Raw genomic sequence first — 27,731 nt, 5'->3', positions numbered from 1 at the left:
ATATTTGTGAAGTAGAAACTGAAGATTGCTAAATACTTCATTTGAGAAATATTAGTATACCAATGTACCTTACCAAGAGCAATAACTGTTGAGTACTCACATCCAAAGTTTCATCTGCCAAAACAGAGAAATACTGTGATATATTACATCTTTCAACAATATTTTGATTATCTTGTAACCACAAATGTTTATTAATTCATTCTGTACTTGAGGACTAATATACTGGGCATTCATAATTGCAGTTTTGAGATGACTTTCAGGTCATTGTCTCCTGATCTGGCATGAGATCTCAACAAGGCCCAGAATTAGCATTATTGCATAAAGGTTATTCACAGGTAATAGGCCATGAATCATTGCTCTCTCTAATCCAGTTCTTGTTGGCCGCAAAAGACAATTGTTTCCACAATTGGCACAAGTTTCTTTCTGTTTTCTTCTGCTTTCTTCTTATTTCCTTTATCATAATGGGTTACATCAAAATGCTTTCCACTATGAATTAGCAAGAAGTTTTCAGCCAAGCACAAGTTGTTCCTATGGCACTCTGTTTCTTGGTGTCTATTGAAGATTTGTATTGCATCTTTAACTTCGGGAGTCTGATTTTGATGTCAGTTTCAGTGGATTACATCATCTTCACATTGAAAATATTGATTAAACATCCACAATATTAAAACTTGGTCACTTCCACTATTTTGGCTATTGCTGCTATTGCACTGTAAATTAGCGGAAAAGTAAGTAATGATAGTGTTAAAAAAATATCAAAATTTGATTGAGATAGTGCTTGCAGTTCTAGAGAAACTTTAATTTTTTGCTTCTCATAGACTTAGCATGGGGATTTGGTTATCCAGTTAAAATTCATGAGTAAACAAGTTTGTTTTTAACCTGAGAAATATGGGGAAGGGCGGTTCAACTTGTAACCCCCCCCCCCTTTGCTATGGGCTTGTATACGTGACCTGCATTTGCATGTATATAAGTCACTAACGAGATGCCAGTCTCAGCCTGAGACATTTCAGGTGAATGTTATGCAGATAGCTCCATGGATTGGCTCCAGATTATCTATCTATTGGACCATATGTATGCATGAGAATACTATGAGGCTCTTTTTTTAAAAAAAGGACTGAATGTGAATTTATGTTCTGCATAACTAGATCTATGGGTCTTTGTTTTAACATCTGCAAAAAAAACTACCTCTGGACTGAAAATCACAGCTGTGCTCTGAAATTCTTTGGAAAGGCTGCTTAGTTATTAATCTCATTTTGTTTGCATGACTGAAAACAGCTTTTGTTCTTTCTAATTATTCAGGTGCCCCCTTGGTATAAAACCCATACATTGAACACATCTGGTCTCAAGGAACCTTTCAAATAATTTTGTGAGCTGAATCTTGGATGCCATTCACAAGAATACCTTTGCTGAATTCAAAAAAATAAAACAAGCATAATACAAAGTGAGATTATTGGCTTGCAAAACAATTGCTGATCTTTAAAATATTGTAACAGATGAATTTAGTTCTTTAATTGTCAAAAGTCAAAACAAGACCATGCAGCCTGAGGATAATCTTCTGGCTGCCTCTGGCTATCTGTTTTTAAGTCTGAGATAAATCCTCTTTGAGCATTCTTCAGCCAGGTATGTAAGCTTATAGATGCTCCCACTCTCGTCCATTCTTATCACCATCTACACCTACAGAGTGACAGTCTGAAGAGGGAAGCATATCTGTGAATGTTGTACATCAAATTTTAGAATCTTGTCTTCCCAATATACTTTTCTGTCCTATCTAAAATGAGCTCAACTGAGATGACAGGGGATCTGGAAATCATACAACTTTACTAAAGACAGTAGGCTGCAGCAAGGATTGCTTGTATGCCTTAGCTCAAGTAATCCAAAATCTTCTTAATTAGCCCCAACTCAAGTAGGTCCATTGAATTAGTGATTGTACATCAACACATAGGTAATGCCTTTTGAGTCAATTGATCTACTTTGCATCTGTTACCATTCTAGCCATATTATAGGATATCGGTCTTGAAGGTGAGCCAAGGTGAAGCTATAAAACTCTTTATAGCAGGCAGATCCCAACATGGGTTTCTTAAGGAGTGGGTTTGGCAAACAGACAATATGACTGTTCATCCCCAAAAGATAGTTCAACCTGCCATGTTCCCAGGATAATTGCCACCTTCAAATCATCTCCCATCTGATGGTTGTGAGGGAAAGTTTCGATAAACAAACCCTTGATGTATGAGAATGTCCTGCAATTCACTGAAACCCTAAGCAATATTTTTTCCGATCCTACACAGTGCCAAACAAAGCGCCAACTGCCTTCCCATACAGCCAAATCCAAATGAATTAAATGTCAACCAGCCAGAACAAAATTTAATTTAAATGTCAAAATCTCCAAACCAGAGTTGATTAAATGAGATGGTAGCCTCATTGGGATGAAAACTGCCTACATCTATTTTGTGCATCATAAAGCAGATGAAAAAGAGTGGGCTACTAACTATGTTAGTAGCCCATATGTGCCTCTGTTTTATTTTTTGTACTGTATATGGCATTGAATTTTGCCAGATTGTGAGCCGCCCTGAGTCCCTTCGGGTGAGAAGGGCGGCATAGAAATGATGGAAATAAATAAATACGAAGAGAATTCAGAGTGCATTCCCGGAATCCTTGCTGAGTTCTATGAAGTAGTCATTCTGTGTGTGTGGGGGGGGGGGGGGGGAGGAAGTTTTGACAAGAAAAGTGGGACAACGTAAGACATCAACAAAGCTTTATACAAGAGCATAATTGGCAAGATGTTATTATAGGAAGGCCAACTACAAAAGTCAAAGAAATGATACCCTTTACTGCATATAGCTAAGATTCATGTCGTATCAGAATTACTTACTATAACTACTCATTTCATTGCAAAAAGATATGTTGAAAATAGAAAATGTGGTGTGCTTCTTCTGAGGTGCCACACAAAAAACCCAAATTACTTTTTGTATTCATATACAGTAGAGTCTCACTTATCCGACTTCCACTTATTCGACACTTCGTATTATCCGATGCCATCTAGTGGCCAATTGGAAACATTGCACCCTTCACTCAATCCAAGGTGAGAGCTGTGGAACTTTCCCCGTTCGAAAAAACTGGAAGGAGGAAAGCGCATCTTGGAAGGGAAGGGAAGGAAGGGGGGGTGAATCATCCCATGGGGGGGCATTTGTATGCGAGGGAGGGAGGGAGGGAAAAAAAGGAAGCACGATGGCTCTCCCTCTCCCTCCCTCTTTCTCTTGGCACACGCAGAGCCTTCTGTCTCCAAACCGGCCTTGTTTCCAAATCAAAAGGGCTCATGATTGGAAGGAAAGAATAGAGGGGACAGAAGCCGAAGCAGCGGGCCCGGGCTTGGGAAAGGGCCGCAGGCAAGGCCAAGTCAGGGCTGGCGAGTGGGGTGGGGGGCTGCCTGCCTTCTGTCATCTCCTTACCTGGGCGGGTGGGCGGAGGACCCCCCTTTCCTCCTGTACACACACACACACTTTGCTCCAGATCCCCCCTCTCTCCTTCTCCCTTCCTTTTTCTCCCCCACGTACTCTCTCTTCCTCCTCCCTCTTCTCCCTCTTTTACCTCTGTCAGCCTTGCAGCAATTTGCACTTTCTGGCCTTCTCCTCCTCCTCCTCTTTTAACCCGTGCAAGGATCATTAGAGGCATAGCACCCTAGAAACACCCTTCTCCCTTCAGAGGCTCTCCAACCCAGCTTCGTTCTGCCAGGCTGGAAGGCACAAGCCGAGCCCTCCTCCCAACATGGAGCAACCCAGCTCCAGCTGAGATTCTGGGGACAGTTGACCAATATCAAATATTTAGCAAACTTTGGTTTCCCAGTGTTGTCATTGCTCTGCTCAATATGGGATTCTAGAGATGATTAATCTACAGTATATCAGTGTGTTCCCAGCTCTGGTCTTCCAGGGGTTTTGGATTTCAAACAGGATGTTTTGGTGCTTAATTTGTAAAACCATAATATAATTTGACATTTAATAGGCTTTTCCTTAATCCCTCCTTATTATCCAACATATTCGCTTATCCAACGTTCTGCTGGCCCGTTTATGTTGGATAAGTGAGACTCTACTGTAGTTGTAATGCCGATCATCTGCATTTAATGCAATCACCTTCAGAACTCAAGAAATAGGATATGACCTAGTAAAAACACTCCTTTGTTGTTGACAGGAAGCCATTTGGGTATATAAGTTGGAGTCACATTATGGATCCATGGCCATTTCCTCTAAATTCAAAAGCATTGCTGATGAATCTTGATGAACCCCCATATCTCAGGTGATCTGCAAAGAGGGCAATTCAAAATCCATAATATAAATAATCAGGAATTCTACAACACAAAAGGTAGCCAATACTAGAGACTGCAGAGCCATACAATGAGGTTGTGGGGCTGAATGAAATACTACTAACCCTGAGAGTAAACCCTCACCAAATCCGCCATACCCAATGTTGCTAGTCGATTGATGAACTCAGGTTTTAACCCCTCTTTCCTGTATCCTGGAGCAAGATGCTATGATGCAAATTATATTGGTCTCTCCATATTTGAAGGCCAAGAAATCAATCCACCCACCCCGCACCCCCCACCCCGGTATCTTAGAGGAGGAATCAAATAGCCCTGGATGTATAGCTTTCTTAATGTGTGCATTATCCATGCTTCCTCCCATCATAGGCAGGCACAAGAGAATTTTTTTTTGTTTCCCATAGGTTGTACATGAAAACCCAAAAATAATAGGAATCTTTCTTCAATTGGTATTGTTTATTTACTAAGCCAAGAAAAGGAAACATCCCCGCATATCTTAATTCTACTCATACCGAACTGATAATACTTGCTCTTGCTGTTATATATAGCCATTAGCCAATACTAGCATTACCAAGCTTACATTAAAAGTAAGATGTTATTAAAAAGTTTGAAAATGTTAGAAAAAGGACTCTTGCCTTCAAACAGCAAAGCAAGCCTGTTATGGGGAATTCAGCATTATTCAACTATTTCTATATTACATTTGAATGTTGTGCTTTGAATTTAATCAATGATGTGTGTATTATAGCAGCTAACAAGCTTTTCACGATTACAGTGGATTGTTCATTATTTGAAGGAACTTCATAGGTCTACACAATTTGGCTATGTATTGTTTCTATTGAGATAAGAAATTCTGGGCAAATAGCCAGTGCTGAAAAAGCAAAGTAAACAATGTCCAGAATCACCAGGTGATTTCATAAAGAGATCCATAAGTAAGATTCTAGAAATAAAGAACAATAGGACTGAGGTTTGACAGACAGGAACAAGAAAAAGGAACAGCCATGTAGGGAAGAGAGGTCCTTAGCAGAGGGAAAATAAAAGAAATACCACATAACAGCTATTGGGATCTGATCTGAGAGAGGGGGAGAGGATATTAATGAACAACCAACACTGGAACTTAGAGCCGGTTGTCTTAATAAATGATTCATACAATAGCTTTTCAACTTTTCAACTGTTTTCCAACTGTTGAAAACAGTTGAAAAGCAACTCACCAATGCCTTGAAAGATCTCTCCAGCTACTACAAAGAGAACCACCTGAAGCCTAACCCTGCCAAGACACAAGTGTGTGCTTTCCACCTACGTAACCGTGAAGCCAACAGGAAACTGAAAGTTACTTGGGAAGGCCAAGAGCTCGAACACTGTTTCCATCCTAAATACCTTGGTGTCACCTTAGACCGAACACTAACATATAGGAAACACTGCATGAACATCAAGCACAAAGTAGCTGCACGCAACAACATCCTGTGGAAACTGACTGGCAGCGCATGGGGTGCAGACCCACAAGTAATAAGAACATCAGCCCTGGCCTTGTCTTTCTCAACTGCAGAGTATGCCTGTCCTGTTTGGCACAAGTCTGCCCATGCAAAGCAGGTGGACATAGCACTGAATGAAACATGCAGAATCATCACGGGATGCCTTAAACCTACACCTGTTGATAAACTCTACAAGTTAGCTGGCATTGCCCCTCCTGACGTGCGACGGGAAGTTGCTGCTAACAGTGAGAGAAAAAAGGTAGAACATTGTGAAAGCCACCCACTGCATGGCTATCAGCCTCCTCCCACCAGACTCAAATCAAGGAAGGGCTTCATGAGAACCACCACTCCTCTTGATGTTCCTCCAGCAACAGCAAGGGTGTCTCTCTGGGCAGCTAAACCTGGCAATTCCAACTGGATGGCCCCCTATGAGGGGTAACCAAGAATGGGCAACTTGGAAGTCCCTGAACAGACTCAGAAGTGGAGTGGGCAGATCAAAAGACAACTTGGCAAGGTGGCACTACCTGGAGGAATCCTCCACCTTGTGTGACTGTGGAGCTGAACAAACAACTCAGCATATGTATGCTTGCCCACAATGCCCTGCCTCATGTACGGAGGGGGAGTTGTTTAAAGCTACAGACAATGCGGTTGCTGTTGCCCGCTTTTGGTCCAAAACTATTTAGTTGCTTGTGATTTTTTTTAATTTCCATTATTTGAAATGTATTTGTTGTACAATGCTTTTGACACGAAATAAATAAATAAATACAATAGCTACCTGTTGCACTAAAGCAGTGGTTCCCAACCTGTGGTCCATGGACCACCAGTTGGTCCCCAAGAACAAAAATATGGTCTGCGGCCTCACAGTTACTACACCGTTGCAACGAGAGTGACTGGTCTCGTGAAACCCTCTTATAGTGCTGAGACAACGGTGATGTTGGGGGGAGGGGAGGCTTACTACCCACAAAAGTTCATGACAACAAGCCTCCTAACTGCTGCTTCTCCTCCTCCCCCCTCCCTCCCCCCTGAGTGGAGCCGTTCCAAGTGGTGCCTGGAAGAGGGGGAGCCTTTTTGTCTTTGTTTGAGGCCTGTTCCTGTGGTTATTTGGGGTGCTGATTCAGAATATAGCATTGGATAGACCACATCAGCTCTAGATTATTAAATATGGTTTTCTGTGGGCAAGGAGGTGGTGGCTACTGGATGGCATATGTTCTGTATCAGAAACTATTGCTGATGTGGTCTAACACAATTTTCTGAATCAGCACCCCAAATAACCAAACCGAAACTAAAGTTGAGCAAAAACTGATTCGTAACCCTTTTGATACTAATGCTGGAGAGTGGTTGCTGGTCAAATTGGTCCCTGGTCAAGTGATCCCTGGTCAAATTGGTCCCTGGTCAAGTAGTCCCTGGGCAAAGAAAGGTTGGGAACCACTGCACTAAAGTAAGGAGATGCCAGCTGAATTAACCTGGATAAGAATTCCCATTGTACCTCTTCCAGAAGAGAATTAAGTGAGCAGAAATAAGAAATAGTTAAAAATGGGATGCAGTTAAAATTCCTCAGCATACCAGGGAAGATATGAATCATAACCATATTCACTAATATTCTGACGAATACAGATATACTGCAAAGAACTTGAAATACTGAAATATGTCATATTGAATGTACTTTTACCATAATAATGTGTTTTAGAATAATGAAATAATGAATATTAGAATATGAAGTGTTATTCGGTATATGATGTAAATCCAAAAGGAGGGTCCATGTGACTTTACCATTTCTATAGATTTTTAAAAGATAATACAGTAGAGTCTCACTTATCCAACGTTCTGGATTATCCAACCATTTTTGTAGTCAATGTTTTTAATACATTGTGATATTTTGGTGCTAAATTTGTAAATACAATAATTACTACATAGCATTACTGCGTATTGAACTACTTTTTCTGTCAAATTTGATGTATAACATGATGTTTTGGTGCTTAATTTGTAAAATCATAACCTAATTTGATGTTTAATAGGGTTTTCCTTAATCTGTCCTTATTATCCAACATATTCGCTTATCCGATGTTCTGCCGGCCCGTTTACGTTGGATAAGCGAGAGTCTACTGTAATAATAAAGTTGCTTGAATTCTACCCATTTACAGTAACTACATGTCTCCAGACATTTTCAATATTTAAATTCAACATAAATAGGAGTCCACTTCCTGACTTGTCTACTCAGGCTGTACTATGATCTGCAATTGTGGAGGTGCAGCTAACTACAAAGGTAAATCAAGAAAAGCCCCTGAGTGGAAACAAGTGAATACATTCATAGCAAAGGCCTTCAATCTTCTGTTCAGAAATAGGAAATAAGGACTTCATTACTTTTTCACCTGAAGAAACATGACTTGAGCAATGAAGAAGTTCTGCAGGGCAACACATTTCTACAATATCTCAGTAATACGACAATGTTATTTGGACAGTTATTTGAACATAAGTATCCAAATGCATATTTCAGATGTAGTTGCACCATAGTTGGTTTAGGATCATGCTTTCTTCATTGCATCTGGGAAAATTGTATCTAACGTTACACCTCTGATTTGCTTTAAAAAAAAAACACCCCTACCATGTGTGAATAATTTCTAATTCTATTAAGTAATATTTTTCTTTCCATTAATAGCAATCTGCAATTAAGATACAATTAAATCAGCCCAAGCACTTCAACCGTATGATTACTGTCAGTCCAATCTCATTTGGAGCAAGTCATATTAATTATAAGCATTAATTAAATGACCAAGCCGAAATATTTTTCAAAAGTTATGAGCACATTAAATTTATTTGAGGGTGAGCAAACAGATAAAAAATTAGAAGTTACAGAAAGTCTCAAAATACAAATGAATTCCTGACAGGTTAAGCAGTCAACCATTTTTTGAAGATATATGGGTTCATTTTGACTTTCCACTAAAGCAGATTTGAACAACTTTGTTGAAATTAATTCCCCTTTTCCCCACAGCCACATTGCATTGAAAATGTTGGGCTTTTTGAAAAAACAAAACCAAATCTAGCATTTTGGTTTCAAAAACAAAATGGCAAAGCCACAAACAAAAGGAGTTGTCATGGCCCTCAGTCTGTCTGGCTTGGCTTGGCTGCTGCTGGGGGCAGGTCTCCAACAAAAGAAGACTCTTCCCAATATTTCCAGCCAGCTTGTGAAGTGTTTCTCAGCCTTTGGAACAAGGAAAGGGTCACAGGCGCTAGTGATTGGAGGTGGAGGCTGAATGAGACCTCTAAATAAAAAAGCCGCTGTGGAGTAGCTCTAGGGGAGCAGACAACTTTGTATCCTTGTCCTGGACCTTGGTTCTCCTGCCCCTTGGTTGAATTTCTGAACTCTGACTTTGGTTTTCTTGTACTCTGTTTTTGGACCTTGTTTGCATTCCTGGCTTTGACTTCTAGACGATGACAACTGAATTCCTGACTTTGACTTATGAAATTTGACTTCAGTTTGTATTCCTGACTTCTTGGCTGGCTTCGGAACTTTGACTTCAATTTGTATTCCTGGATTTATGAACCCTGACAACTAAACTTCTGACATTTGACTACTTGACTATGAATTTGGCTATTGTTTGTTGTTGTTCTTGACCTGACTCTATACTCCTCAGCTTGTCTTCACTAATTAGATTCTTGACTTTGGCAATGTTATCAGTTTATGTTTTGCTATTCTGTTATCTTGACCAGACCATGAAAAACATAGGACTTTGCTTTCTAAACAAAATATGGTCTTTGGCTTATCTTGCTTTTCTTTATTTAAGCTTCTGCCCTGATACTGGGACTTAGCACACAACAGAAGAAAAAACGGGGAAATAGTTTTGACCTGAAGCCAAGGTGATCCTGGGACATTTCAGCCTCATGGTGTTACAGCACACACAGCCTTATACACATATACCATATATTTTTCTTTCTTTTTAACACAAGCACATAGCCCCCTCCTCCACTACTCCCAGCTCACACACATTCTAAAGCTACCCCTGAGAATATCACTACATTATGACATGAAGCCATTCCCAGTGACATGGTACAAGGAAAAGTGGCTGCCTCCATGGAATATCTCCCATTGTGCAAAGTTGCATCTCTTACTTCTAGCATAATTATTGTAGTGGCTTCTTTTACTTTTTACTTTTTAATGGTAGATTGACTCCATCAAGAGTCATTACAAAGGTACATAACTCTTCCACTGACATCAATGGAATTTAAACTTTCTTATCTTCAGTGAGACAATGGCTACTTTATAAAATTTGATTTTTTAAAAAAAAAATCAAAACAAACCAATGTACCAAACTTGATTCTGGAAAATATGCATGCAAACAAAGAAAACAGAGAAAATCAGATGCTGGAACAGATGCAGGAACATATTTTAAGCCTTAACGAGCATTTCTTTTGCTGTGTAATGATACAGGATTTATATATGAAGCATATATGAACAATCACAAAGTAGAATTCAAATTGTAGGTTCAGACATTAAGTGTGTTCAGAACAACATCTTTTCAGATAGTAAGTTAACAAAATGAAAAGTTCTCAATTAATCAAACAATCTGATTTTACCTGATTTTTTTTTAAAAAAATGATCTTTTCTCAGTAAATATCTCAGAAATCTAATGCACTTCATTTAGAGGCACATTTCCTTGAGCTAAAGTGACAACAGAGCCGGTCCAACAACAAGGCGAATTAAGCGGTCGCTTGGGGCACAAAACATACGGGGGCACAGTTGAGACTGCTTTTTCTGTTGATTTGTTGTAAAACATGATATTTTTTAGCTTAATTTGTAAAATCTTAATGTAATTTGATGTTTAATAGGCTTTTCCTTAATCCCTCCTTATTATCCAACATTTTCACTTATACAATGCTTTTATTTTTCAGTGATTGGTTGGGGGGGGGCACCAAAATTCTGTTCGCCTACACTTGAAAAATACCTAGGGCCAGCTCTGAGTGACAGTGACATGTATTCTCCTATTATCTTACAGGCTTCAGTCTTGATTTCTGAGTCATACCATTACCATACGATTTCCGACTTGTCTGTGCTATCTGTCACTCATTTCTCTAGAAAGTATCAGAGATGGCAAGTATAGCTTGGAAAAGTTACTTCTTTGAACTATATTTCCCAGAATCCTCTAGGTGCATGTGTAGTACCTTTTCCAGTAAATCTTATGGTAGGAATATCTCTAAAGCCCACACTTCTACCAGTAAGCTCAGGAATGCCCCCAAAACCTAGTGAGAAATGGGGAATCAAATTGCAATATATACTATTACACTGCCCCCTTCACAATTGTTTTAATTTTATTAATCCATTGGCCATCAAAAAAGGGGAGGCCAATCACAAATTTATGAACCCAGAATTACGGGATGGAGCATTACTGAGTAGCTCACATGGTAAAGTTATAAACGATTTCAGGTAGAGGTATGATAATTCCTCTCATGACTGAAGTGGCACCTCTAATTATGTAAAGTGATCATGATTGTGGAAAGCTGCACATTTGATCATTTTCTTCAGCTGTAACATCAAACAGGTAGACTCTTTATGAGTTCTAAATGAATCTCAATCTGACAACAGAACTTTCACTTCCCATATTATTCATACTAGAATCCTAACTATGTTTCCTCTTCAGAAAATCCCACTTTGCTTAGTAATGTTTGCTTCCAGTTATTAGAGTGTAATCACATAATTTGGATAGAGGTGCAGTGAGAGAAATGAAGCTAGCAATCCAGCTGGAGTGGGTAAATTCTTCTATTTCTAGGGCAATATAGTGCATGGAGAAGCAACCAGTAATACATACACAGGAGAACATCCCAGTCAGAATCCTTCTGAAAAGTTATCTATGTCCCACCTAAGTAATTCCTCATTCACCTGCCTTTAAAGATCAGCATGCAAGATCCTGTTGCCATTTTCCATACCAAATAGAATTTATAAGGGAGTTCTCTGCAGTTGATTAGTTTGACTCCTCAGTTACCATTGCTATTGCTATTTCTTTTTGAAGGGTCAATAGCACCTGAGATTCCTGGGAAAGGGAGGCTTCCAGTTACTTCAGCTGTTCTTTCATGCACTTGAATCTTTTTTGCTCTACAGGTATTTTACCTGCAGACAAATGTGTATATATTTAAACCTTGTTCACTTTACACAGAATGTACGCATATTTTTTTCACATTTTTCAAAAAGTGTGCTTTTTGTGTGCATTTCCAAATAGATTTTTTTGCTTGTATGTAACCACAAACTAAATTGTGTACATGTTTTATAAATATATTTTTCAGATGCAGTTTTAAATGCACATACTGTTTGCTCATTTTGCAAATAGAATGGCAAATACAGGGATGGGTGGATTTTTCAGCCATGCATTTTAATCTGCATGTGTCACATATCTGCTGGAGGACTCCTTCAGAAAAATCTTCAAGCTCCTAAGCCTCAAGCTATCAAGAACTAACTGCTCCTTTGAACCCAAAATCCATCAGCCCTCAATGGATTGCTCCACAATCAGATGAAAAGACTAGAACCTCTTCCAGCCCATGGTACCAAAACCAACTGAAAGAATGAGACATTTTAGTTCTAAGTCTCTTGGTGTGTAAGAGATCCCTTCAACTGAAGAACCTTCATACAGAGAAGCTAGTGCAAGAGTTTTTCCATGTGACATTTGGATGTAACCCAGCTATAGCTTCAAAGCTCACTCAATTAAGTTACTGTGAGCAATCTCTGATGTGGATCTTACCGATCCCTCCTGGCAACCCATTCTTCTCTGGTCTTTGACTTAGGAATGTGTCTTGTTGTTATCGTGGCCCTGCCTAGTTTGTGTGTTGCTGTGTGGATTGCATCTTTGGTACTGATATTTGAACTGCATTGTCAGACCTTGTGTCTGACCATCCAGTTTTGTCAGGTGAAAATTGAGTAATCTTTCATTAGGAAGCAAAACCAACAGAATGTTCACTCATTCTTTCTATTTTGTAGAAATAGAAATGTTACTTTTCAAATTGTCATTTGGAATCACAGTAGTAATTTGCAGCAAGCAGAAATTCCAAGTACCAGAAACAAACTGTCTCACAAGCACACACGCACACACACACAAAATGGGCTGATAACTGTGCCTTTCCAACACTCAGTTCTTAATTCATTTAATGACATTAACACCCCAGTCTTCTGCCAGGACTTAGATCTATGCAAAAAGACTTTAGGATTGTGACTTAAGGATGACTCTGTTGAGATGAGGATATAGTAACTGTTCTTGGCTGGTGACTTTTACCATGATTCCTGTAATTTATTCCCGTGCTGCCTCTCTGTGAACATGACATTTATTGACTCTCTGGAGAATGGGGATGAGTGAATTCACACCACTGCAAATGTATTCTGAGCATTCATTCTTGAATCAAGGTTGTCACTAATTTGTGAAGAGAGAGCAATGACAGGTCACCAGGCTTATCTATAGGGAAATAACTAGAAAAAGTGTTGCTCGTCATTCTGTGAAAGTTACTGAAGCCAAATCCTGCCACTTAAGCACAGCTCTCATTTGTTATTCTCTTTATACTACAAGACTCAATATCGAAATTGACTTTCTTTCATATTTCAAAGTTTTAAATGTTTAAAACTAGAAACATTTTCCAGGGTTTTAGTGAAGTTGTTTTTCCCCTTCTAATTAGACTTGCTGAAAAATTCTCACCCCCCTCCCCCCCCCCGCCCCAGCGACAATAAAATGAAATATTTTACAGCACTAAGGAAGGCGTTTCGCAAATATTTAATTCTTGAACTTTAAAGTTGCCATGGTTGGACCTCAGCCTAAATGTGAGCAGAATATTAACATATGTGAACAAAGAAATCCTTGAGGTCAAGTAATGCATATGTGAGCTTATCCTGCCAGACATTCACATGTCAGACATCTGAATATACAATGTGTTTCAAAATGATGGACCCATTTTCAGAGCAGTATATTTCACGATAGCAACATGTTATAATTACACAAAAAGTTACAGATGGTTTAATGATGTATCAAGTTATCAAGTTTTACTAACCATTTTGTGTCAGAAACAAATCTCAAAAATAATTCTGCAAATGGAAAATATTTCCTTTGACTTTATGATGTGGGGTCAAGTTCAACATATTTTGAATGACTGAGGCTAGGGGCTGTTTGTGTACTGGTACAAGCATCTAGGAATAATCATTTGAAACTCTGTGATCCACCCTTTCAAGGGCTGTTTGTGGTTGCACAGATATAGCAATTTGAAATCAGGTGCAACTTTTTGAAACACAGTGTACATCAAGATCATAAAAAGTTGGAAAAAGAAACCTACACAGCATAATCCTGAACAGAATAATCCTGTGTAGTCTTTTTGAGATGTACACTGCCAGATTTAGTGAGTGGGAAGTCAGTGCAGTTTCTTCACATTGTCTCACCTTGGTTCATCTAATTCCAGAGTTAATAGCTCTCATAATTCTCTGCTATTTGCCACCTTATATATCCCAAGGGAAGCATTTTCATTGTTCATCTCTACAACAACAAAGTGTAACACATAAACTAACACTTCATACGTAGAAAAATCATGTTAAAAATAAGTCAGTCTTCGATCTTTGCATGTTATGGGTGAACATTTTCAACCATGATCGAAGAGGCTATTTTTCTCCACACATAATTCACATTTATTGAAAGTTGCTTGATAGAATCTTCAAATGTCAGTATAGTTGCCATGTCTGATTGCAACACACCTGCCTGATACAATCCTGAAACACAAGCTCTGGGTGTTTGGTGAGACCCCAGTTTCAAGATGACTACATTATTGTGCATCAGGTTCAGGTTCTTTAATGTATGTAAAGACAAATCTGGAAAGGCACTGCAATGTTTTCTCATTGATTATAAAAGAGAACAAAACAATCCTTGTGGTTTTTGTTTACCCTGCATAAATTTAAAAAACACATTCTCTTTTAGATAAATTAAATATCATGTACAAGTGAAGTGCATTTTAAATATTAATTACAATTTTATATTTAGGATAAGTAGGGGGCAGGCAGAAAGGGCACCTTGTTAATCTGAATGATCTAATTCCTTCTGACTCGTTTAATTATGCTAGATTTTATTTGGCTTAGAGTTTTTACTTAGCTGATGGATTTTAAATATTTTGTCACACCAATTTTATAAAGGAATACTATTATGAGTAACAGCAAAAATGTATTCTAACAGGTCACTGTCAAAGCTAATTTAACCATCTGTTTTTTTTTATTTTAGAAAATGGCAAACTATTTTAGTGTCAGAATAGTTAAAATGACAGTTATGTAGACAAGCTACTGCTATTAAGTGTGTACAAATTTGCACACTGTTACTTATTATTAGGCATTTAAAACTAAATAAAAGAAAATAAATGTCAGGTAGAACAAAGAACTTGGGCAGTAATTTCCACAGGCCACATTATATGGGAATGTTTTCATATTGCACAATTATGGTGTTGCAATGCTCTTTAACTGCTATGGAATCCTGGGATTTATAGTTTAGGGAGAAGCATTTAGAATTCTCTTTTGAAGAACTCTTGTGTCTCACTAACCTCCAAACCCCAGGATTCCATAGGAGTCAGCCAGGAGAGTTAAATTGGAATTACTGTGCTATATTTGTGCAGTGTGAAAGGACCCTGAACAATTTGCACGACTGGACAGATATGGGAACTAATTTAAAGTCAGGCACAATCTAGAAATTCAGACCAAATTAAACATTATGTATTTTAACCCTTCTTCCCAATGTCACCTACAACAGCATTTGAAATAGTGACTTTTCTGGACTACAATGCCCAGAAGCTCAACATGAGCAGTGTTTCAACCTTTCCTTTCCTTTCTCTTATCCGCTAAACTCAAAGTCACATATAGGACTCCTACATGTCATCATCATAATAAGATTGAACCTTTTTGTCTTACATGCATTGAAAGGAGTTGACCCAGCTATAGTTTCAAAGCTCACATTTTGAAAACCACTGGTCTAGACTAATGAGAACCGGTCCAGTTTAAACAGAATTAATTTAAAATACCCATAGATATCATAAAATCATAGAGTTGGAAGGGGTCCTATAGGCCATCAGTTCAACGCCCTGCCCCATGAGGTAGCTCTCCAGCCTTTTTTGGGGTGCATCTACAATAGCCATGTGGAGATTTTGGCCCTCCAGTTTACTGGCTGTTAGAAGTTGAAGTCCAAAACACTTTGAGAGCCAAAGTTTGCCAATGCTAATGCCTGATCTACAATGTAGAATTAATGCAGAGTGACAGCACTTTAACTGTAATGGGATTTGTATAATTATGTAAGTCTTTTAATGTATGCTCCTGATTTTATTGTAATTTTTAATCGTAATGGATTTTTAAATTTGATGTAAACTATTTTTGATGTATATGTTTATATTGTAAGCCGCCCTGAGTTCCCTGATAGGTGAAAGGGCAGGGTAGAAGTGATGTAATAAATAAATAAATAAATAAATAAATTTGAAGGTGAGTGAGGCATTAGCACTGTTTGGCAGAGAAGGCTAAATAGCTGTAAAACTACAACTATGATGATCCTATTGCATTGAGCCTTAGACGTTACAGTAGTGTCAAGATATATTAACTCAACACTGCAGATACACCATAAGAAGACATCCAGGTAAGATGAACCCAGTACCTTCTTATGCAATTGGCTCAGTTGACAAACTTTTCTTACTGTCAAGAATCTACTCTTTTGTAACTTCAAACTGTTACGCCATTGCACAACCATATACACACATCTTTTATGCCTTGCATATAATGTGCATCAAAATGCAGATGTGGCCCACATTCAAACAGTATACTGATTTCAATTTTCAACAGAATTCCCAGATGAACTTAGCCTGTTCATATTTTAATACTATGTCTAGGGTCCTCATTCAAGATGGAGTAGAAGATTCATAATGAAATGGAAGAGCTATAATGGAATTGATGAGCTATACATGTATTCATTCTGTAGTTTCTTTGAATCAGTAAAACTATAGAATGAATTATAGGATGGGGATGCTAAAAGCAGTGCATAAAATATAAACATTACACAAAATATTGTTTTTGCATTAAAATGTCATGCCCTTATTCAAAATCACCCTGAGCAAAAAAAAAAAAAAAGATGAAGAATAAATGCTGGTGTTTTCATTCTGATTAATATCCCAAATATTTTTAAAGCTAAGGGTGGAAAAATTATGTCTTCATCCATTGCTTCATCCAAGCATCAAACTGTGCATGTGCAAAGTTACAACCTGTGGAACATTGAACAAGATGACCCCCAGTTGTCCTGTTGAAATATATCTTTTTCCTCTCCTCAGGCTACCTATGTACTTCCCATGTCACCTTTTTCTGTGGCTCCACAATTCTAGAAAGATGAACTGGATCAGGCCGCACAGGTCTGAGTAACAACACTCACTATACAGATGCTTTAGGTTGGTCATTCATTCTGCATTTCTGGCATTTACCTTCCAATCACATTAACCCAACTTAATCCTCTTATAGCTCCTCTGTATTCATTGCAGCATAGGCGAAAATAAAACTGGTGTTTCAACCACAGTGGTGGCAAATCAAAAATTCCTGTTCAGCTCTGAAATAACAGCAATTTTTACTAAGAAGCTAGGTAATGAGTTGGGAGCCAGAATTCAAGTGCATTTGGCAACTTAGAAGGGGTTTCCTCTTGATTTCAGAATCACATTTTTCTGGGGTTTACATTTGTGCAGATATTTTTTAGAAAGCATTGTATGTTAGAATAATTTGGCATGCCATATTCATATTATAAACCTTTTCAGAAAGGTCCCATATAATCTTTGGAGACCTATTGACTGCTCTGAATCAATATCTCATCTCATCACGAAGAAGTTGAGGGATTCATTCTTACACAAACACCATTAATTAAGTGGTTCTCTAGATCATATGGGTCTTTCTATGGCTTCTGATACAATTTTCACTAAGGCTTGTTACAAAGTGAGAGAGGTTTGTAACCAAATAGATGCATAATTAATTTATCCTTGAAATTATCCTCTGTTCTTCCTCTGTCTGTTGACTCTATCCTCAGCACTCTTGTGATTTCTAATTGATGGTTTCCATCAGCAAATTAAAAAAAAACAATACACTCCAGACTTCAGTAAGGAAAAATGCAGTGGGTAAAACAATACAGTCTATGAGAATGCCATACTTTGTTATCTTTATAGTGCAGCGTGAAAGACAAATTAGAGGAAAGAATGCTGTGCACGCCATTTCATTGCTGTTATGATAATCAGAAGAAGTTCCTATTTGTTTTGATTGGATAGTACATATTCATTGTCCTGCTACAAATTATTGATTTGGTTAAAAACCAGTAGTTGGGTGATTTAACACTTACAGGTGTTTCCTTCTGATAGTTTCCATTAGCAATTTAAATTGAATTTGCAGTGCTTAAATGACTAATCCCCAACAACTAGACACATGCCTTTAGGGAAATGTATAAATCCTGTGTCAAATATTTTCTAGGAAGATGTATTGGAGTGGCTTTTTTGTTGTGGTTATTGGTTTTGGTGGACTTCTTTGGGGTCTTTTTTCCTGCAGTACAGGAAGGCAATCACAAAGTTTTGGTGGGGAACAATCACTTTTTAAGAGAAGTAAATAGGGTCATTAAGGGGTTTACTCCTTGAGCAATCTTATCAAATGCTTTACCATCCAACTTATTAGGATGTTGAATGAGATACAATATCACTACATTTCAACACTCATCATTAGCAGTGATTTGTACAGCAGATTTTTATGAAACAGTCTGAATTAGGATGACAAAATTCAGCCTCAGTTCAACTGCTACATTTGCAACAGTCATTATGGTGTTGTTGGATATCACGAATAACAGAACTCTCACAGGAAACATTTCTGTAGCTAATCTTCTGTGAAACAAATCAGGGCTATGACAGATCAGAGATAGCAAACTCCCCTACAGGATGGTCTAAATGTGTGATTGTCAGGAACAGACTAAAAATGAGTGAAGCAGACAATCTTTTGATTGGAAAGATTTGCAATCAGGGACTCTGGAGTGAATCTGAACCAGGGAACTGCTTAGATCACAAGATAATTTTCCATCCTGAGGTGTGGATTGATCAAAAATGTGCACCTAAAGCACATTCATTCTCACCTTTTGACCATAAAAAAACATGCCAGAATTGTGTTGGTGATATACCTCTCCTTCTACTTTTTCATCATTGCACAAAGAAGTATTCTGGAGATGGGAATAATATTTACAATTATTCATTTCCAGATCAAACCACCAGGAAAACCTGGAATATTAGAAATTAGCATTCCAATATTAGAAGAATAGAGCAGCAAGTCTTTTGTGCAGCCTTCTCTAGCATTCATACAACTTGAGGGCTTGTGGAGAAATTATTCTGTAGGGAAACTCGGGGGTTTTGCACAACCCTCAAGTGTTCTATATAATTAACATGTTTCATGTATAAAAACATTGCCCACACAGGAAGTACTTGTTCTTCAAAGAAAACATGTGTTTCCACAAAAAGTGTATTTCTTTTTGAATGCCACAACACTGAAAGAACTCTGCAGAAAAAAAATTCTCCCACAGTAGGGAGATAACTATGCATTCACCCTTGCATGTGAGGATGAAATAACAGAATATTTACATTCTTTGAGTATTCAGTACTTGCTCATATAATTAACTTCATCTCCTGTGAAAACTTCTTGAAGAATTGGGATTTCTGAGATCCAAAAAGATAATTGCTCTTCCTATTCCGACTACAAAACTGGAACCACTTTGTGCCCTCTGGTCACTTATTGACTGTGGGAAAGCACCCTAGTGTATGAAGCTGAGATTGCATACAAGGGTAAAGGAAAAAGTCTGGCAGAAATATATCAGTAGAATTTTACACTGTGCCAGTACTGACCAGGATCTTGGCTGATGAATCCAAACCAAAGTTCAGACCAGTGATAGCACACTTGCTTAGCAACATCACATTCCAAAATGACATTCAAGACAAGGAATTCATAACAAAGGTACAGTTTGGATCAGGGCTCTATAGATAACGGAAGAAGGTTCAGGTAGGCATGCTAATATGTAAAAATCCTCACTTCTTGCATGAATGCACTCCTTGTTTTATCAGCCTTCCAGATGGCTACCACACTAAGTTAACCTTGAACCACAGTGGTCAGACAACTTGCTTTAACTGCTTTATCTGCCATGTTAGCCTTCCCAACTCTCCCAACAGATGTGTTGCACAGACCTCAATTCCCATAATCTCCAGATATCATAACTACTACCATAGTGCTTTCTATCCCACCACTGTGCAGGTAAGGATAGGTGCACATGGTATTCAATCTCCTTTGACAAAGTTATTAAAACTTTTTTTCCAGTTTATCCCAGCACATTTCCCATTAGATTCTAATTTCATACATATTCTGTTCTAACCATGGGACAGATTGCTAAGTATGAAAAACAGACCTGGTATACTACGGCTGTTAAGCAGGTGGATTGGAACTGCATCCAAGTCACATAAGTCATTTTTGAGGCAAGATGTCTAAGCGAATTTGTCTCAGAATTCTTCTTAATTGTCACCCTCCTGATGTTTTTGAAGTATAACTTCTGTCATCTGCAGTCAACATGGCCATCTCCCATGCTAGGTAAAACTGATGGGAACTTCAGTCCAATACATTAGGTGAATGCCAGGCAAGGAAAAGCTGATTTTACCTAACATAGCCAGTTTTTTCATAGATAGAACTACCATATCATCCAAATATAGAGCTCAAATAGCATATGGAATGTGTATGTATTAGTATAAGAACAAATAGGTGCACCGAAATTTCTATGAAGGAATATGCGGTTTGATAAAAAGCCTTCTCTTATATTCTCCTTTTTCAATATTGTTATTTATTTTCAGAAAGCTGGTTGAATGAAATGCTACAATGGCAAGCTTTGAGGTTAGGGTTTGATTTGCTCACGATTGGGTTAGTTGAAGTTGTATATATTTTGTAAAATCTGGTTCCTGGCTTCCTTTTCAATTTCCAAAACTTTATTTGAGCATCAACTGTCACTGCAAAGACATTTATATTATTTACACTTTGCTGTAATATTATTCATCCCATTTTCTTCCCACATTTCTATGACCTCTCCTTAGAACTGATCAGAACATGTCATGTGCTTGATGTAGTACTTAAGCCAAAGTGACTGGCAAAAGTACATAACCACCAATAAATCATGGTAAAATACAGTGCAAAGGCACATGCGACTCTGTCTCCTGACCTGCTCTCAGTTATGGATTCAATGTCATCCGGCTGTAGCATGCTGGGGAAAAGAATAATCAGGTTTTATTGCTTTGTGCAAGAAAAGTATAACCCTGCAAAAGTGCAATGGCACCAAAAGGGAGTTCAAGCACAGTTATTACCAATCTGATGCTGCACAGGACTAAACAGGAGAGCTCCAGAAATGAAGAATAACCAGCAGTCATCTAAAAAGGCTGAGAAAACATCAGTAGGGGGCCACTCAGAGGAACAAATGTCATTTCTTGAAAAATAGATCACAAGCTTCTGAGAAGTCTATAGCTACCATGCCACCCTGTGAGTAGCCACAGGTGCTGACTCTGTGGCTGAAACATATCAAAGGGAAGGCGGGGGCAAAGGGGAAGAGCTGTGAAGACTGGCAATGACAGAAGGTGGTCGTTTCAGGTTACTGAGACTTTAGAGTAAGTTCTGTACATATGCCATTTATTTTTAGTAGCCTATTAATATTTCAGAACCACTGTTTTTCATCCTTTGCTATCATTTCCTTACATTTTGCTCTCAGCACTTTTAGCATTCTCTTAGAACCTTCCAATGCTGCCACGTTTATGTGAATTAACAAGTGATTTATTTCATTTACTGAGCCTAAAGCAAAATAATATGTGCACCCAGTGGTAGTAACACACTTCTGCTTTGGAAGCACTACTGCTGCTATTAATTATATATACTTATCTGAAACCCTTTTGGATGGCATACTATCATTGTGTGGAATGCAGTTCCAGAAGTAAGGTGCATGTGTACATGTGTGTGTGTGTGTGTGTGAGTATAGTTAGATCTCAATTGCTGGATGCTGGATGAATTGCAGGAATCAATTCACCACTCTACACTAAAAGGTAGGTTCCAGGATTGAAAGAAAGCCAAGCCAGATATTTTGTCCAAAATACCTTTGTCTAAAAATTGGGAGATGCAAAGCAAACAACCACCCTAAAATGGGGACAAGGGGAACTGTGAGAAGCAAATTTGTGAAAGACTTTACTTTTGGGCTTAGCATCAATAACACTTTACACCCTTTCTGTCTGTCTGTCTGTCTATCTGTCTCTCTCATACACACTTTTAAAGATTGTTGCTACCACTACAGGTAAAGAAAAACTCTCATGTTACATATTCAAAGGAAAACATTTTTATTTCTTTCCTTCCCACACACACTTGACCCTTTATGCTGATGCTTGCAACAATATGTTCCTGACCTACACATGGAAGAAATATTTGGCATATGTACACCAAAAAAAGTTTGACAGGAGACATGGCAGCACTTTAGATACCCCTGTGTAACCCCATGTATTGGACCTCACTGACTATTCTTGTACAGCTCTCTGTCTGTAGGGTAAACTACAACTCCCTCTATGGTGAGTCAACCCCCTCAAACCCCCTCCAGTACGTTGAGTTAATCATGGGGGTTCTATGTGCCAAGTTTGATCCAGGTTCATCATTGGTGGAGATGAAAGTTTCTCTGGATGTAGGTGAATTACAATTCCCCCAAATCAAGGTGAATTTTCCCCAAAGACGGGGCTCTGTGTGCCAATTTTGGTCCAATTCCATCTTTGGTGGAGTTCAGGGTGTTCATTGATTGCAGGTGAACTATAAATCCTAGTACCTACAACTCCAAAATGTCTAGGCCAATTCCCCTCAAAACCTACCGGTATTCAAATTGGGGCATATCAGGTATACATGCCAAGTTTGGTCCAGATCCATCATTGTTTGGGTTCATAGTGCGCTCTGGATGACGAGTCCTATAAATCCTTCCAAAGACCTCCAGTATTTTTTGTTGGTCATGGGGGTTCTGTGTGCCAAGTTAGTTCCAGGTCCATCGTTGGTGGAGTTCAGAGTACTCTTAGGTTGCAAGTGAATTATCCATCCCAGTACCTACAACTCCTATAAATAATGTTTTTAAATGTTTAATATGTTTTAATTTTAATCTAATTTTATTTTTTTTGGAATTGCATGTTTTAAGACATTGAATAATTGCCTCTATGTAAGCCGTCATACAAATTCCACACCAATGGAGAGAGTAAGAAACACTGGGATGTCTGTGGTGGAGGATGATATTGTCCCCATATGAAAGTCTTCACTTGGGTGGTGGGCAGTATTGTACTTGTGAAGAACATTGGCAGGGCTCTTGTACATGTTTATGGCGCTCACTATAACCTGCAGTGTCATTGGAGGGAGGGCCTTTGGTGTGTCCTGAGTAGTTAGAGCTATAGCTGTTTGTGGAGGCAGGAGCTTGCCTGTGTAAGTGGACACCCCAGCCACACACACATACATATTGTCACTTTTGTTATGTGTATAGATTTGTCAGTTATATTTTTTTTTTGTTAACTATTCCTAAAACAAAACATAGTTGAGTAAGCTCATTCCATTTTACATTCAAAATGTGTTGCTTTCCACGTTGACCAGACACTATTCACAATAATGTGGTGAATAGAAACCTTTTTGATGTGTACTGGAGAAAAAGACTCCTCTTTTTTCATTGTAAAAACTGACAAGTAGAAAGCAACACAATCAGTATTTGACATTTCATCTTTTTAACTCTTGAGCTCTTTATAATCTTATTTGTATCTATTGTTTTTTTACAAAGCTTCACTGCCATGTTAACTTCACTCTCTTTTAATAATTAAAAGCACTTAAAAGCAAAATTGAATACTTACCAGGACAAGTGCTGATTATGTTAATTTAAATTATAAATGCTTTTTCTTCAGCTTGATCATGTGTTTTTAAGTTCTTTAGACAATTGTGCTTCAAGCACACTGGGGATGGAGAATGTGTGCTGATAACTTTCATATGCTAATAGGCTTCACATTTCATGTTAATCTTTTTAAAAAAACCAGAGGCATTTATCTTTTATTCATTGTATAATCCTCTTTACATACCATGAAGTCTAAAATATCAGCAACAATCTTTTTAACCCATTGATTTTTTAAGAATTTTATGTAAAACAATGTATGACTTTTTCTTTTAAAATTAGGATTTCAAGACTTCCTAGATCGTTGTGATAACAATCAATCCATTAGCCCTCCAGATATTTAGTAGTACAACTCCCACAATTCGTTACCACAAGATTCAGGCCAGATAAAAGGAAATACAGGTTCAGCATCCCTTAGCTGGAATTCCAAAAAATTAAAATATTCCCAAACCCAAAATTGTCCATATGGTGGCTGAGGTAGTAGCACCTTTGCTTTATAATGGTTCTATGTACACAATGCACAAAGTGCTGCTGGGAAAGCGAGTTCCAATTTGCCTCAAGCAGGCATGCGGGGGGAGGCCCTTTAGAGTTCAGCCATACAATGTTGCTAAATGTATGTGCTCATGTGTCCATAGGGATGATATGGACAATTGCAGTGTAAGTAACAACTTAAGAGCATCAATTTATATGAGTGAAAAAGCCCTGTCTGGTTATGCGACAGTGGCAACTGCAGTTCCAAGATTGATATCATAGAATCATAAAATCATAAAAGAGTTTACACTACATGTGAGTTGCTCCTCAGTATAAGACTATTTGAAGGTTTCTGTAGCCTCCCTTTAGTGACTTTATTTTTTAAAAAATTATAGATTCTAATACTAGAACCCATTTTTGTTGCTAATTCTGTAATTGTGTTTAAATCTGATATAATTTCATGATAGCGGTTGTACTTTTAGATACAGACTAAAACAAAAACAGCTTACAATAAACTACGCAAACAGATCTATTAAGTAGAAACCTATCACATCTTATTCTGGAGGAATAAGAGACAAGTGGGAACAAGCTGGGAGCTAAAACCTCATTTAGCCAAAGATCTGCTGGCAGAAGTGTGGATGGATCAGATAACGGCATGCAGAGATGGAAATCAACTTTTCTGATTAGATTTGAGCTATGTGCAATGCCATGCAGAGTACAGATTCCAACCCCATCTGCCAGTATTTTTTAAAGAGCGGAGTAAAGGAAATGCATGAGAAAAATTATGTATTCTTATTTCATAGGGGGAAAGTTAATTGTTTTACCTATCAAATAGCTATGAAATGTACAGTCTCAATCACAAAAAAAGAAACATGTAAATCTTGTCTGGGAAAAATTCTTGCTATAATTAGTGGAAGTTACTTTCTAGTATACATGTGTAGATTGTAAATGTTCATCCCATGTAAACATATGCTATTTCATTAAACAGTAGATCTAACAGACATTGCTAGAGCAATACAGATCGTTAATGGCTTTGTTAAGTGTTTTTCTCCTCATAGGATGTAAGGCTGGCTTTGTACTTGAGTTAAGTAAATCTCAGAAGAACAGGCTCGGTACAATATTATCGCATGAGACAAAAGAACAAATGTTTGTATTCTCCCCTCCCCCCTCCCCCATCCCCATCACTGACAATTTATGTTGCATCCTTTCTATTTTTTAAAATTTGATTTATTCTAGAATAGAATTCCCACAGTCCTCCATAGCCTGTTGGATTTCAGTTCCTATCAGTCAGCATAGCCAATGGTGAGAAAAACTGTGAATTGCAATCCAACAATAGTTAGGAGGTTACATGATCCTTGATTTAGACCAGTGGTTCTCAACCTGGGGTCCCCAGATGGTTTTGGCCTTCAACTCCCAGAAATCCTAACAGCTGGTAAACTAGCTGGGATTTCTAGGAGTTGTAGGCCAAAAACATCTGGGGACCCCTGGTTGAGAACCACTGATTTAGACTTTTAGTTATAAGCTGCCCTTTTTCACAGAAAATCGGACTGGCTAAGAAATACGCCTATACTAAATAAACATTAAGTATTTGCCTTTTCAAACTTAACTGTCTTTCTTGTGTAGTGATATGAGATGATAGAGTTTGTGCCTGCAAAATGACAACACGGTGAACATATTTTTTAAACATGGAAAATGAAAACATGTTGAGTAGCACTATACAAACACAGGATATAAACTACAATGTTTAATGTATGGAGATTATATATGTTAATTATTACTCTTAGTATTGTAATTATAATTTCCATTGGCCCTCACTAGCATAACTAGTGGCAAGGAATGATGGAAACTGTGGTCCAACAATATCTCAGCAGCCACAAGTTGCCAGTCTGGATAAATGTAATTTGGAAAGCCAAGGGAAATTATCCTCATCTGTTTGTAATATCTGCTCTTTAAGACACTGCCATCCTTGGAAGTGGATAAGAGAACAATATATCATGAAAGATGATATAAAATACAATACTGATAATAACTGATTATATAAATTGAAATGCCAGTCTTTAACACCCATGCAACCAAGGAATGAATACAACAGGATGAGCAATATGACATTCAACAAGATTGAGGCGTAGTTTCCTCGGTGTGAAAGCAGCACGATGTTGTGGGCTTCGTACAGCCAGGAAGCTGCGCAGTCACCGTCGTGACCAGAAATGGCATGACAAACAGTATAAGAAGGCCCATTTGGGTACTGCTCTGAAGGCCAACCCTTTTGGAGGAGCTTCCTATGCCAAAAGCATTGTCCTGGAAAAAGTTGGTGTAGAAGCTAAGCAGCCAATTTCTGCCATCAGGAAGTGTGTCTGAGTCCAGCTCATCAAGAATGGCAAGAAGATAACAGCCTTTGTTCCTAAAGATGGTTGTTTGAACTTCATTGAAGAGAACGATGAGGTCCTGATTGCTGGCTTTGGTTGAAAGGGTCATGCTGTTGGTGACATTCCTGGAGGTGGTTTCAAGGTTGTCAAAGTTGCAAATGTTTCCCTACTAGCCTTGTACAAAGGCAAAAAGGAGAGACCCAGGTCATAAAATCACATTTTATTATCAAAATGATCAATAAAATTTTCTCCTAAGAAAAAAAAAGATTGAGGTGTAGTTATAGATGACGGTAAAAAGGGGACATTTCCCTCTAAATACGAATTCTGCCCCTCAAATGATAGTTTTCTTTAGCCTCCAAACTTTAGCATTGCAGGAACTTAAAGCTTCAACGGAAAAAAGCAAACCAACATTTATCCAGTGAAATCAAAGACAGAAAATATACAATACTTCTCACTCTACGATATTAGAAATGTAGGGGGTGAAGGAAAATTTCATTATTGGGAAGAATTATTGTTGAGAAACAATGCTCTCCTCCTTTTCTCTCCCCCCCCCCCCCTTCACTATAGCTTCACCCCTGCAGTAAGAGAACAAGATCAAAAATGCTCATTCTCCTACTCTGCTTCATGGAATTATTCCTGAGTTTTTATAACAGCAACAACAACAACAATTTTTTTTCTTACCCGCCTCTCCTCATGGTTCGAGGTGAGTTACAGAATAAACACATAAACATTGTAAAAATACCACAAATACACATATTAAAATGTATTTTTATAAAATATCCATATTACATTTCTATAAAAGATACTTATTTACAATGTCTCCTGTACATGTGGCCCTCTGCTCTTGTACGTTGTTGCTAAAAGTATTGTGTAAATGGGTGGCATCCAGAAACGTTTTACTGTTACCAAATGTTTTGTAACCTCAACATTGAACTAAGTGGGCCTTATTTGCTGCCAAAACCCACAATTTAAAAATCATCTAGAGCACAAGGATTGTTGACTCTAGCAGCATACAAATAATAAAATGGGGTGTCTGGGTTATCTGCCTGACCATCATACATGTATCTAATCTTAATGTAAAAGCAAAGCAATTTCCAAATACAGAAAATATGATTTTATTCTCCAATATTTTTTGGAGGATAAAAGTACTATCTTCACTTTAGAGGCCTTATTGGCC

At 38.1% G+C, this 27,731-nt stretch overlaps 1 pseudogene; it reads left to right on the top strand.

The window, feature by feature from the left end:
• Positions 1-26,819, top strand: part of LOC107982941 (small ribosomal subunit protein uS12-like) — a 30,076-nt pseudogene extending 3,257 nt beyond the window's left edge.
• Positions 26,820-27,731: the final 912 nt, after the last annotated feature.

The sequence above is a fragment of the Anolis carolinensis genome, chromosome 5, assembly GCF_035594765.1.
Source record: "Anolis carolinensis isolate JA03-04 chromosome 5, rAnoCar3.1.pri, whole genome shotgun sequence".
Lineage (NCBI taxonomy): Eukaryota > Metazoa > Chordata > Lepidosauria > Squamata > Dactyloidae > Anolis > Anolis carolinensis.
This window is presented reverse-complemented; position numbering and strand designations above follow the sequence as displayed.